The 10,449-nt window shown below is 42.9% G+C and overlaps 2 protein-coding genes across 3 annotated transcripts in view; both read left to right on the top strand.

Annotated features, from left to right (window-relative positions):
* Positions 1–8,842, top strand: part of LOC123786486 (uncharacterized) — a 224,356-nt gene extending 215,514 nt beyond the window's left edge. Inside the window, exon 10 of the mRNA XM_087860545.1 lies at positions 1,533–8,842. The gene's annotated coding sequence lies outside the window, so the exon portion shown is untranslated. The remainder of the gene's footprint in view (positions 1–1,532) is intronic.
* The window catches only part of LOC123786625 (ral-GDS-related protein-like), a 120,381-nt gene extending 110,232 nt beyond the window's left edge, over positions 1–10,149 (top strand). For both annotated transcript variants that reach the window (XM_087860488.1, XM_087860489.1), the window contains one exon: positions 9,767–10,149. The gene's annotated coding sequence lies outside the window, so the exon portion shown is untranslated. The remainder of the gene's footprint in view (positions 1–9,766) is intronic.
* Positions 10,150–10,449: the final 300 nt, after the last annotated feature.

The raw sequence follows: 10,449 nt of genomic DNA on the forward strand, positions 1-10,449 counted from the left end.
AAGACACTATATTTATGAGGTTTGAAGGCAATACATTTGTGGTAATTGGTTACAGCAATGGGACACTGATACAGTAATTCCCAAGTCAATGGACTGAAGAAGAAGAATCTTGATCATTTCAGCAGATACAGAAAAAGCACTTAGGACAATTCAACATACATTCAAGATTTTAAAAACTCTCAGCAAAATAAGAATTAAAGACTTTGTCAACTTGATGAAGGACACTTACAGTTTATAGTTAACAATAGTGATGGAAGATAAAATTATTTCCTCTGAATTCAACACGACACAGGAGTTGGGGACTATCATAACAAATACTAGGGTCATCTACTGATTTCATTTCCTTTGGATGTATCCCTAGATATGTGATTACTGGATCATATGGTGGTTCTATTTGCAATTATCTGAGGAAACTCAGTACTGTTTTCCATAATGGCTGTACCATTTTACATTCTCACTAACAGTATATGAATGTTCAAATTTCCATTTTCTTACCAACATATATATAAACCATCCTAACAGGTGACATGATATTGTCCTTTGATTTGGATTTCTCTGATGATTAATGATGCTGAGCTGCTTTTCATATGTCTGTCAGCCATTTGTATTTCTTCATTGGAAAAATGTCTATTGAAATATTTAGCCCATTTTTATGTTGGGTGAAACACTTTCTTAAAAGATTCATTTATTTTGAGAGAGCGAGAGAAAGCACAAGAGGAGGGAGGGTCAGAGGGAGAAGCAGACTCTGCTGAGCAGGGAGCCTGATGTGGGACTTGATTCCAAGACTCCGGGATCATCACCTGAGCAGAAAGCAGATGCTTAACCAACTGAGTTATTCAGGCGCCCCTGGATTAAACACTTTTATTTTAATGATTAGTAGCAGTTTCTTATATATTTTGGATATTAGCCTCTTTTTTATTTTTTAAAGATTTTATTTTTTAGAGAGAGAGTGAGCAAGTAGTAGGTGGGGCAGAGGACAAGGTAGAGAATCTCAAGCAGAATCCAAAATGAGTATGGAGCCCAAAGCAGGGCTTGAACTCATAACCCTGAGATCATGCCCTAAGCTGAAATCAAGAGTTGGATGCTTAATCAGCTGAGCCACCCAGGGCCCCTAGTCTCTTTTCTGATACAAGGTTTGCAATTGGATTCTCCCATTCTATAGACTGCCTTTTCATTCTGTTGATTGTTAAAGAGACTATCCTTTCCTCATTGTGTACTCTTGGCACCCTCATCAAAGATCATTTATCCATGTATGTGTGAATTTATTTGGGGGCTCTCTCTTCTGTTCCATTGCTCTATCTACCTGCTTTTTTTTTTAAAAAATTAATGTATCGTATATGTTTCAGAGGTGAAGTTTAGTGATTCATCAGTTGCATATAATACCCAGTGCTCATTACATCACGTGCCCTCCTTAATGCCCATCACCCAGTTACCCCATCCGCCCATCCAACTCCCCTTCCGCAACCCTCAGGTTGTTTCCCAGAGTCAAGAGTCTCATAAGGTTTGTCTTTCTCTGATTTCTTACCCTTCAGTTTGCAAAGAGCAATGGACAGATGATCTAAGCAGAAGATCAACAATCAACAAGATCTCACTCTTTGCATCAAAAAACAAGGGCTTTGGATGACACACTGGACCAGATGGACTTTAGAGATATATTCAGAGCACTTCATCCTAAAGGAGCAGAATGCACATTCTTCTCAAGTGCACATGGAACATTCTCCAGAATAGATCACATACTGGGTCACAAATCAGGTCTCAACAGGTACCAAAAGACTGGGATGGTTCCCTACATATTTTCAGACCACAATAATGTAAAACTTTTTTTTTTTTTTAAGATTTTATTTATTTATTCGACAGAGACAGAGACAGCCAGCGAGAGAGGGAACACAAGCAGGGGGAGTGGGAGAGGAAGAAGCAGGCTCATAGTGGAGGAGCCTGATGTGGGGCTCGATCCCATAACGCCGGGATCACGTCCTGAGCCGAAGGCAGACGCTTAACAGCTGTGCCACCCAGGTGTCCCCACAATGCTGTAAAACTTAAAGTCAACCATAAGAAAAAATTTGGAAGACCACAAATACATGGAGCTTAAAGAACATCTTTTTTTTTTTTAAGATTTTATTTATTTATTTGACAGAGACAGAGACAGCCAGCGAGAGAGGGAACACAACCAGGGGGAGTGGGAGAGGAAGAAGCAGGCTCATAGCGGAGGAGCCTGATGTGGGGCTCGATCCCATAACGCCGGGATCACGCCCTGAGCCGAAGGCAGATGCTTAACCGCTGTGCCACCCAGGCGCCCCAGCTTAAAGAACATCTTACTGAAGAATGAAGGCGCCAAGCAGAAAATTAAAGAATTAAAAAAAAAAATGGAAGCAAATGAAAATGAAAACACGACAGTTCAGAACCTTTGGAATGCAGCAAAGGTAGTCCTAAGAGGGAAGTATATAGCAATACCAATCTTTCTCAAGAAACAAGAAAATTCTCAAATACACATCCTAACCTTACTCCTAAAGGAGATGGGGAAAAAACCCAGCAAATAAAGCCTAAAGCCAGCAGGAGAAGAGAAATAACAAAGATTAGAACAGAAATCAATGATATAGAAATCAAAAGAACAGTAGAACAGATCAACAAAACTAGGAGCTCATGCTTTGAAAGAATAAGATTGATAAACCCTAGCCAGACTTATCCAAAAGAAAAGAGAAAGGACTCAAAATCACAAACGAAAGAGGAGAGATCACAACCAACACTGAAGAAATACAAACAATTATAAGAACATATTATGAGCAATTATGTGCCAACAAACTTGGCAATCTGGAAGAAATGGATGCATTCCCAGAAACATATAAACTACCAAAACTGAAACAGGAAGAAATAGAAAACCTGAACAGACCCATAATCAGCAAAGAAATTGAAGCAGTAATTAAGAATCTCCCAACAAACAAGAGTCCAGGACCAGATGGCCTACCAGCGGAAACCAAACATATAAAGAAGCATTAATAACTTATTCTCCTGAAGCTGTTTCAAAAAATAGAAATGGAAGGAAAACTTCCAAACTCTTTCTATGAGGCCAGCACTACATTGATCCCCAAACCAAAGACCCCACCAAAAAGGAGAATTACAGACCAATATTCCTGATGAACATCGATGCAAAAATTCTCACCAAGATACTAGCTAATAGGATCCAACAGTACATTAAAAGGATAATTCACCGTGACCATTTAGGATTTGTTCCTGGGCTGCAAGGATGGTTCAACATCTGCAAATCAATCAATGTGATACACCACATTAATAAAAGAAAGGTCAAGAACCATACGATCCTCTCAATTGATGCAGAAAAAGCATTTAAGAAAATACAAAATCTTTTCTTGATAAAAACTCTCTGCTGTGTAGGGATAGAGGGAACATGCCTCAGCATCATAAAAGCCACATATGAAAAACCCATGGCAAATATCATCCTCAATGGTGAAAATCTGAGAGCTTTTCCCGTAAGGTCAGGAACATGACAAGGCTGTCCACTCTCACTGCTGTTGTTCCACATAGTACTGGAAGTCCTCGCCTCAGCAATCAGACAACAGAAAGAAAAGACATCCAAACTGGCAAAGAAGAAGTCAAACAAGGTACTCTATGGAGAAAGTCCCAAAGACTCCACCCAAAAATTGCTAGGACTCATACAGGAATTCAGCAAAGTGGCAGGATATGAAATCAGTGCACAGAAGTCAGTTGCATTTTGATACACTAAGAATGAGGCAGATGAAAGAGAAGGCATCGATCCCATTTACAGTTGCCCAAAAAACCCATTAAATTACCTAGGAATAAACAGAACCAAAGAGGTAAATGGTCTGTACTCTGAAAATTATAGAACCTTATGAAAGAAATCGAGGAAGACACAAAGAAATGGAAAAACATTCCATGCTCATGGATTGGAAGAACAAATATTGTTAAAATGTCTATGTTACCCAAAGCAATCTACACATTCAACACAATCCCTATCAAAATACCATCAGCATTTTCCATAGACCCAGAGCAAACAATCCTAAAACTTGTATGGAACCAGAAAAGACCCCAAATAGCAAAAGTAATATTGCAAAAGAAATCCAAAGCTGGAGGCATCATGATTCCAGACTTCAAGCTATATTACAAAGCTGTAATCATCAAGACAGTATGGTACCGGCACAAAAACAGACACATAGATCAATGGAACAGAACAGAGAATCCAGAAGTGGACCCTCGACTCTATGGTCAATTTATCTTCCACAAAGCAGGACTGAATACCCAATGGAAAAAAGACGCTCTCTTCAACAAATGGTGTTGGGAAAATTGGACAGCTACATGCAAAAGAATGAAACTTGACCACTCTCTCACACCATACACAAAGATAAACTCCAAATGGATGAAAGACCTAAGTGTGAGACAGGAATCCATCAGAATCCTAGAGGAGAGCATAGGCAGCAACCTCTAGGACAGCAACCTTTTTCATGACACATCTCCAAAGACAAGGGAAACAAAAGAAAAAATGAACTTGTGGGACTTCATCAAGATAAAAAGCTTCTGCACAGCCAAGGAAACAGTCAAAAAAACTAAGAGGCAGCCCACGGAATGGGAGAAGATATTTGCAAATGTCTTAATCAGATAAAGGGCTAATATCCAAAATCTATAAAGAACTTCTCAAATTCAACACCCAAAGAATAAATAATCCAAGCAAGAAATGGGCAGAAGACACGAATAGACATTCTCCAAAGAAAACATACAAATGGACAACAGACACATGAAAAATGTTAAATATCACTTGGGAAATACAAATCAAAATCATAATGAGATACCACCTCATTAACAAGTCAGGAAATGACAGATGTTGGCAAGGATGAGGAGAAAGGGGAACCCTCTTGCCCTGTTGGCGGGAATGGAAACTGGTATCTAATTCTGGAGAAGAATTTGGAGGTTCCTCAAAAAGTTAAAAACAGAACTTCCCTATGACCCAGCAATTGCACTACTAGGTATTTATCCCAAAGATACAAATATAGTGACCCGAAGGGGCACCTGCATCCCAATGTTTATAGCAGCAATGTCCACACCAGCCAAACTATGGAAAGAGCCCAGATGTCCATTGACAGATGAATGGATAAAGATGTGGTATATATGGAATGGAATATATATACGTGGTATGTATAATGGAATACTACTCAGCCATCAAAACAATGAAATCTTGCCATTTGCAATGATGTAGATGGAACTGGAGGGATTACGCTAAGCAAAATAAATTAATCAGAGAAAGACAATTATCATATGATCTCATGCATACGTGGAATTAAAGAAACAAAATAGAGGATCATGGGGAAGAGAGGAAAAATACAACAAGATGAGAGAGAGGGAGACAGGCCATAAGAGGCTCTTAATCATAGGAAACAAACTGAGGGTTGCTGGAGGGGAGGTGGTGGGGGATGGGGTAACCGGGTGCTGGGCATTAAGGAGGGCACGTGATGTAATGAGCACTGTGTATTATATGAGACTGATGAATCACTGGCCTCTACCTCTGAAACAAATAATACATTATATGTTAATTAATTGGATTTAAATAAAAAAATAAACAGCACCCTTGCATAAAAATAAACAGACAGACAGAAAGTAGACCAGTGATTACCTGGTGACGGGACGGTTGGGGAAGGGAAGGATTGTAAGGGCATCAGGGAATTTTTTGAGAATGATGACTATGTTCATTATCATGGGTATATACATGTGTCAAAACTCATCAAATTGTGTTTGTTTAAAAACGTCTTCCCCTATGGACTCTGGGAAACAAACTGAGGGTTTCAGAGGGGAGGGAGTGGGGGATTGGGCTAGGCCGGGGCTGGGTATTAAGGAGGGCACGTATTGCATGGAGCACTGGGTGTTATAGGCAAACAATGAATCATGGAACACTACATCAGAAACTAATGATGTACTGTATGGGGAATAACATAACATAATAAAAAAATTTAAAAAAATTTTCCCCTAGAGCTGATAAGGGGGTGTGGTACCTGGCCCATTTGGTACTCCTATTCTGGAAAATTCTACTCCTTAACTGGCATTCTTAGAGAGGTATTCCACCAAGGCTTCCAAATTGTCTTTCTGTAAAAATATTTTTTCATTATTTATTGATTTAAGAGAGAGAGCGTGAGCACGAGCAGGGCCAGAGGGAGAGGGAAAAGCAGACTCTGCTGAGCAGGGAGCCTGACGTGCAACTTGACTCCAGGCACCTGGGATCATGATCTGAGCTGAAGGCAGACGCTTAACTGACTGAGCCACCCAGGGGCCCCCAAATTATCTTTTGTAAACAGAATGGAATGGAGTAAGTATGTACTTTGATCTGCCTTCTGCTGTAGGCCTGCCAACTCCGGAACCTAGAGTCAACCTCTGTCCCCAGCAGACGAGGAAAATGAAAGGCAATGGGCTGCTCCAAGGTCACTTTCAGGTCATGGCCAACCCAGTGGTTTGTCCTCCCACATGCCAACTGTGGGCCTGTGCTCAGGTCACTGGGACACCTGGCTTCCTAAACCCTTCATAGATGTCCATTGTTTTTCTGGTACGTGTTTTCCCTGTGAGGCTGGATTGAGACCATTTTCTCTGTCGTTCAGAGTTTATAAGGACACTCTTGGAAACCGGTCTCAGTTTCAGGGCAATGGTATTCCATCCTTCCATTGTATCCCCAGGTCACAACTCTTTCGTCCTCCTGAGCCGCTTTGGTCATTGGTGCCTTTATCCCAACTCTTTACGTGGCCAGCCTCACCCCTCTGGAGACCTCATGAACCCAGACTCTGCACAGGCAGTCTGAGGATCAGGCTGACATACCTGTGCTTGGCCGGGGTAATAAATGCCTTCATTATCCCGGACCACCCAGCTAATATTTTATCTTCAATATGAATGCCTCACTCCACAAAGGCCCTGTTGTTCTCACCCTTAGGCTGTGGCAAAGCCTGACCATAATCTCCCTGTTCCTAAAGGACTCACAGGGCTCAGGTTCAAACTTTTGTGAGCACTTGCAAAATCCTTTGGGAAATCAGTGTAGTTTATAGCAGTGTCTTATGCCACACCTCTCAGGCTCATCTGCCCCACTTAGCAGATTTCCAAGTGAGCCCGTGCACCACACACAGAGTGGACCCTAGCGCCTGCCTCTGCCCACGTGTCAGGGCTGACTCAGGAGCTCAGGCTCCCACCTTACCCCCTTTCAGCCTCGGCCACCCCTCTTGAAAGGACTATGTGCTCTGCACACATCGCAGAGATACGGGAGGGCACAGGAAGGAAACCCACTGAACTAAAGAAGCTCATAAACTATTGACCTCCTTCCATCCTGCCTCCATATACCCCGGAAGAGAAGAGCAGGAGAGGCCTGCCGATGTGGACAAAGACCTGCCCTGGCTGTTTATCTTCCTGACAATAAAAAGGCCTCCTCATTGTAGCCAAACTGTTGCTGAAAATTCTGTTTTCACTGGTGAAACAGATAACTTTTGTCGAATGGCCCGCTGGCTCCTTGTTCTCAGTGTGGTCCGTGGACAAGCAGCCTCGGCATCTGCTGGGAGTATGTTGGAAATGCAGAGTCTCAGGTCCCTCCCAGTGTTACTGAATCAGAATCTGTATTTTCATGAGATCCTCAGGGGATCCGGGCCTAAGATGATGTCTCAAAAAACCACTGTTGAATGTTCCCCAAAGAGAAAGCTAATCAGCACCTTGGTATACCAAATGGGGAAGGCATGGTTGTTTCCTGGGCCTTTTTGGCAGTTTCTAGCATTCTAGAATTCCATAAAGGGTTGATTCTCCAGTGGCCCTGATGGGAATTTTTCTGGAAGAAGGGAAAGAACACCATCCTTGCCGGGAAATTGAGCAAGGACGGAAGCTATGCATGGGCCCAACAGCAAGAGCTCCAACGCGCCAAGGCTGATCCCCTGCTCTAGAGCTCTCTGCTGTTCTTATGCTAGATCCCTTTGTGTCAGGTGATGGGATGGGAGATTGTTCTTGCTTCTGTATTGCTGTAACCCGTCCTCTAAGATTCACTTTTGTTGTATCCCAAAGTTTTGGGACCCATGTCTTATCGTTGTTCTTTACTTCCATTTAATTTTTACTTCATCTTAGAATTCCTGCTTGAATCACTAATCGTTTGGGAGAATGTTCTTTGACCTCCATGTATTCATGGTCTTCCCTGGTGTTTTCTTGTGGTTGATTTCTAGTCCATAGCATTGTGGTCAGAAAAGATGCATGCTATGATTTCCATCTTTTTAATTAGTGGAGACTTGTTCTGTGGCCTAATAGTGATCTGTTCTGGAGGACGTTTCATGTGCACGCAAACGGAATGAGTGTTCTGCTGTTTTAGGACGGGATGCTCTGCATGCGTCTGTTAAAAGCAGTGCATCACCCAAAGCCACTGTTTCCTTGTTGATTTTCATTTTGGATCAAGTCCACATTAATAGAAGTGGGGTGTTAGAACCCCTACTGTATTGCATTACAGTCAATTAGTTGCCTGCTGTTTTTTATTAACTATTTTTTTTTTTTAGATTTTATTTATTCGACAGAGATAGAGACAGCCAGTGAGAGAGGGAACACAAGCAGGGGGAGTGGGAAGGAAGAAGCAGGCTCATAGCGGAAGAGCCTGATGTGGGGCTCGATCCCATAACGGCGGGATCACGCCCTGAGCCGAAGGCAGACGCTTAACCGCTGTGGCACCCAGGCACCGCTTATTAACTATTTTATAAAAGTATTTGAGTCCTCCTATGATGGGTGTCTAAATATTTAAAATTGTTCTATCTTCTTGTTGCATTGTCTCCATGATTATGACACAGTGTCCTTCTTTGTGTCTTACTACTCTTTTTTTTTTTTTCATTCTGTTTTGTCTGATAGAAGTATTCCTACCTCTGCTTTGTTTTGGCAACCACGTGCATGCTAGATGCTTCTCATCTCCTCACTTTCAATGTGCAGGGGACTCAGTAGGTCTGGGGGCTCAAGCTGAGTACCCAATTTTGGACAAATTGGTGTAAGAGTGGAAACTGAGACTAAGTGTGTAAACTAGAGAATGTTTGAGACATGGACTTCAGAACAACATGGACCTAAAAGTCCCCTTGACCACCAAGGAGAGGGTGGGTTTCTCTGGTCAAGGATATGGGCCATGGGGCACCATCGTGGCTCTGCCTTTAAGTTTCTGCCTTCGACTCAGGTCATGATCACAGGGTCCTGGAATGCAGGACTGCATCAGACTCCCTGCTCCAACAGAAACCTGCTTCTCCCTCTCACACTCCCCTGCTTCTGTTCAATCTCTTACTATCGCTCTCTGTCCAATAAGTTTTAAAAAACTTAAAAAAAAAAAAAACGATATGACCCATTATCCTGGCAAGAGAGAACCCATCCCTGATCCACCAGATGCCAGCCAGGGAACAGTGGCTACCATGGATCAGACACAGAGCCTGGGGCCTGGAGGGAACTGCTGCTTCAGAAGAACTGCATAAGGAGATGCACGAAGGCTGGAAATCCTGGCTCCTAGGTCAACATAGATGTTCATGGAACCAGGCTCAGGTGTGCCCTTTAAGGTACCCCTCCCATCTTTTCCCAACACACAAAACAAGCAGGAAAGGGAATCCAGAGATCACTGACAAGAATCCCAGAAAGATTCCAAACTTGGTAAACGGCCAACGGGGAGACTGAGGCTGGAAAGTCCTGCCTGCCCTGAGTCCATCTGCAAATTATCTTCCTCTGGCTTTGTCCCCTTCACACGCAGGATTTGATCTCCTTCCGTGTTTTTCCCCACTAGGTGCTGATGCAGTTCCAGAGATTGAACTACAATACGACAAGTTCCAAATACGGGGGCAATACAAAACCAAACACAAAACCAAAAAAGCATCTCAACGGAAGAAGCAGGACACAGTCTTCCTGGCCTTAGAGCGGAGAAAGGCAACCCCAGTCCTGGGGCAGGAAGGAGTTCTGGGGCATACAAGTCTTAAGGACTCCCACTTTCAGTGGTTGTTGCTATTCCTGGGAAAGTCCCTGCAACCTCTAAATCTCAGGAGTTCTGAGGGGCTGTCTCTGCTGTTTGCCCAAATTCATTGACTGAAATGGACCCGTGCTCTGAGTAAGGGGGATTTTGGGGTGCCCTCCAGTGGCTAGGGAGAAGGGCTGGCACTTCTCCTTCCTCCCACGTACAGTAGCTGATGACTCTGGGGGATTTCCTAGGTCAGGAACGAATATGAGAGTCTGTGCAAGTTTTCCATTACTGCAGGAAGTAAAAGACCCAAACCACACACATGGGCTCTAAAACAAAACAAGGGCTTTAATCTCCTAACATGCAAATCTATCACGGTACTATTTAAAACAACTAAATGGTGCCCCCTACATAAGGAAATAGATGGGGGGAAGGGGTGTGGAGACAATGGGCACAAGGATGCAGCTGCTGAGGAATCCCTGCAGGGCCACTGGACACTTGCTCAGTCCTGAGGT

The sequence above is a fragment of the Ursus americanus genome, unplaced genomic scaffold (assembly GCF_024610735.1).
Source record: "Ursus americanus isolate L20-20 unplaced genomic scaffold, mUrsAme1.1.p SCAF_68, whole genome shotgun sequence".
Lineage (NCBI taxonomy): Eukaryota > Metazoa > Chordata > Mammalia > Carnivora > Ursidae > Ursus > Ursus americanus.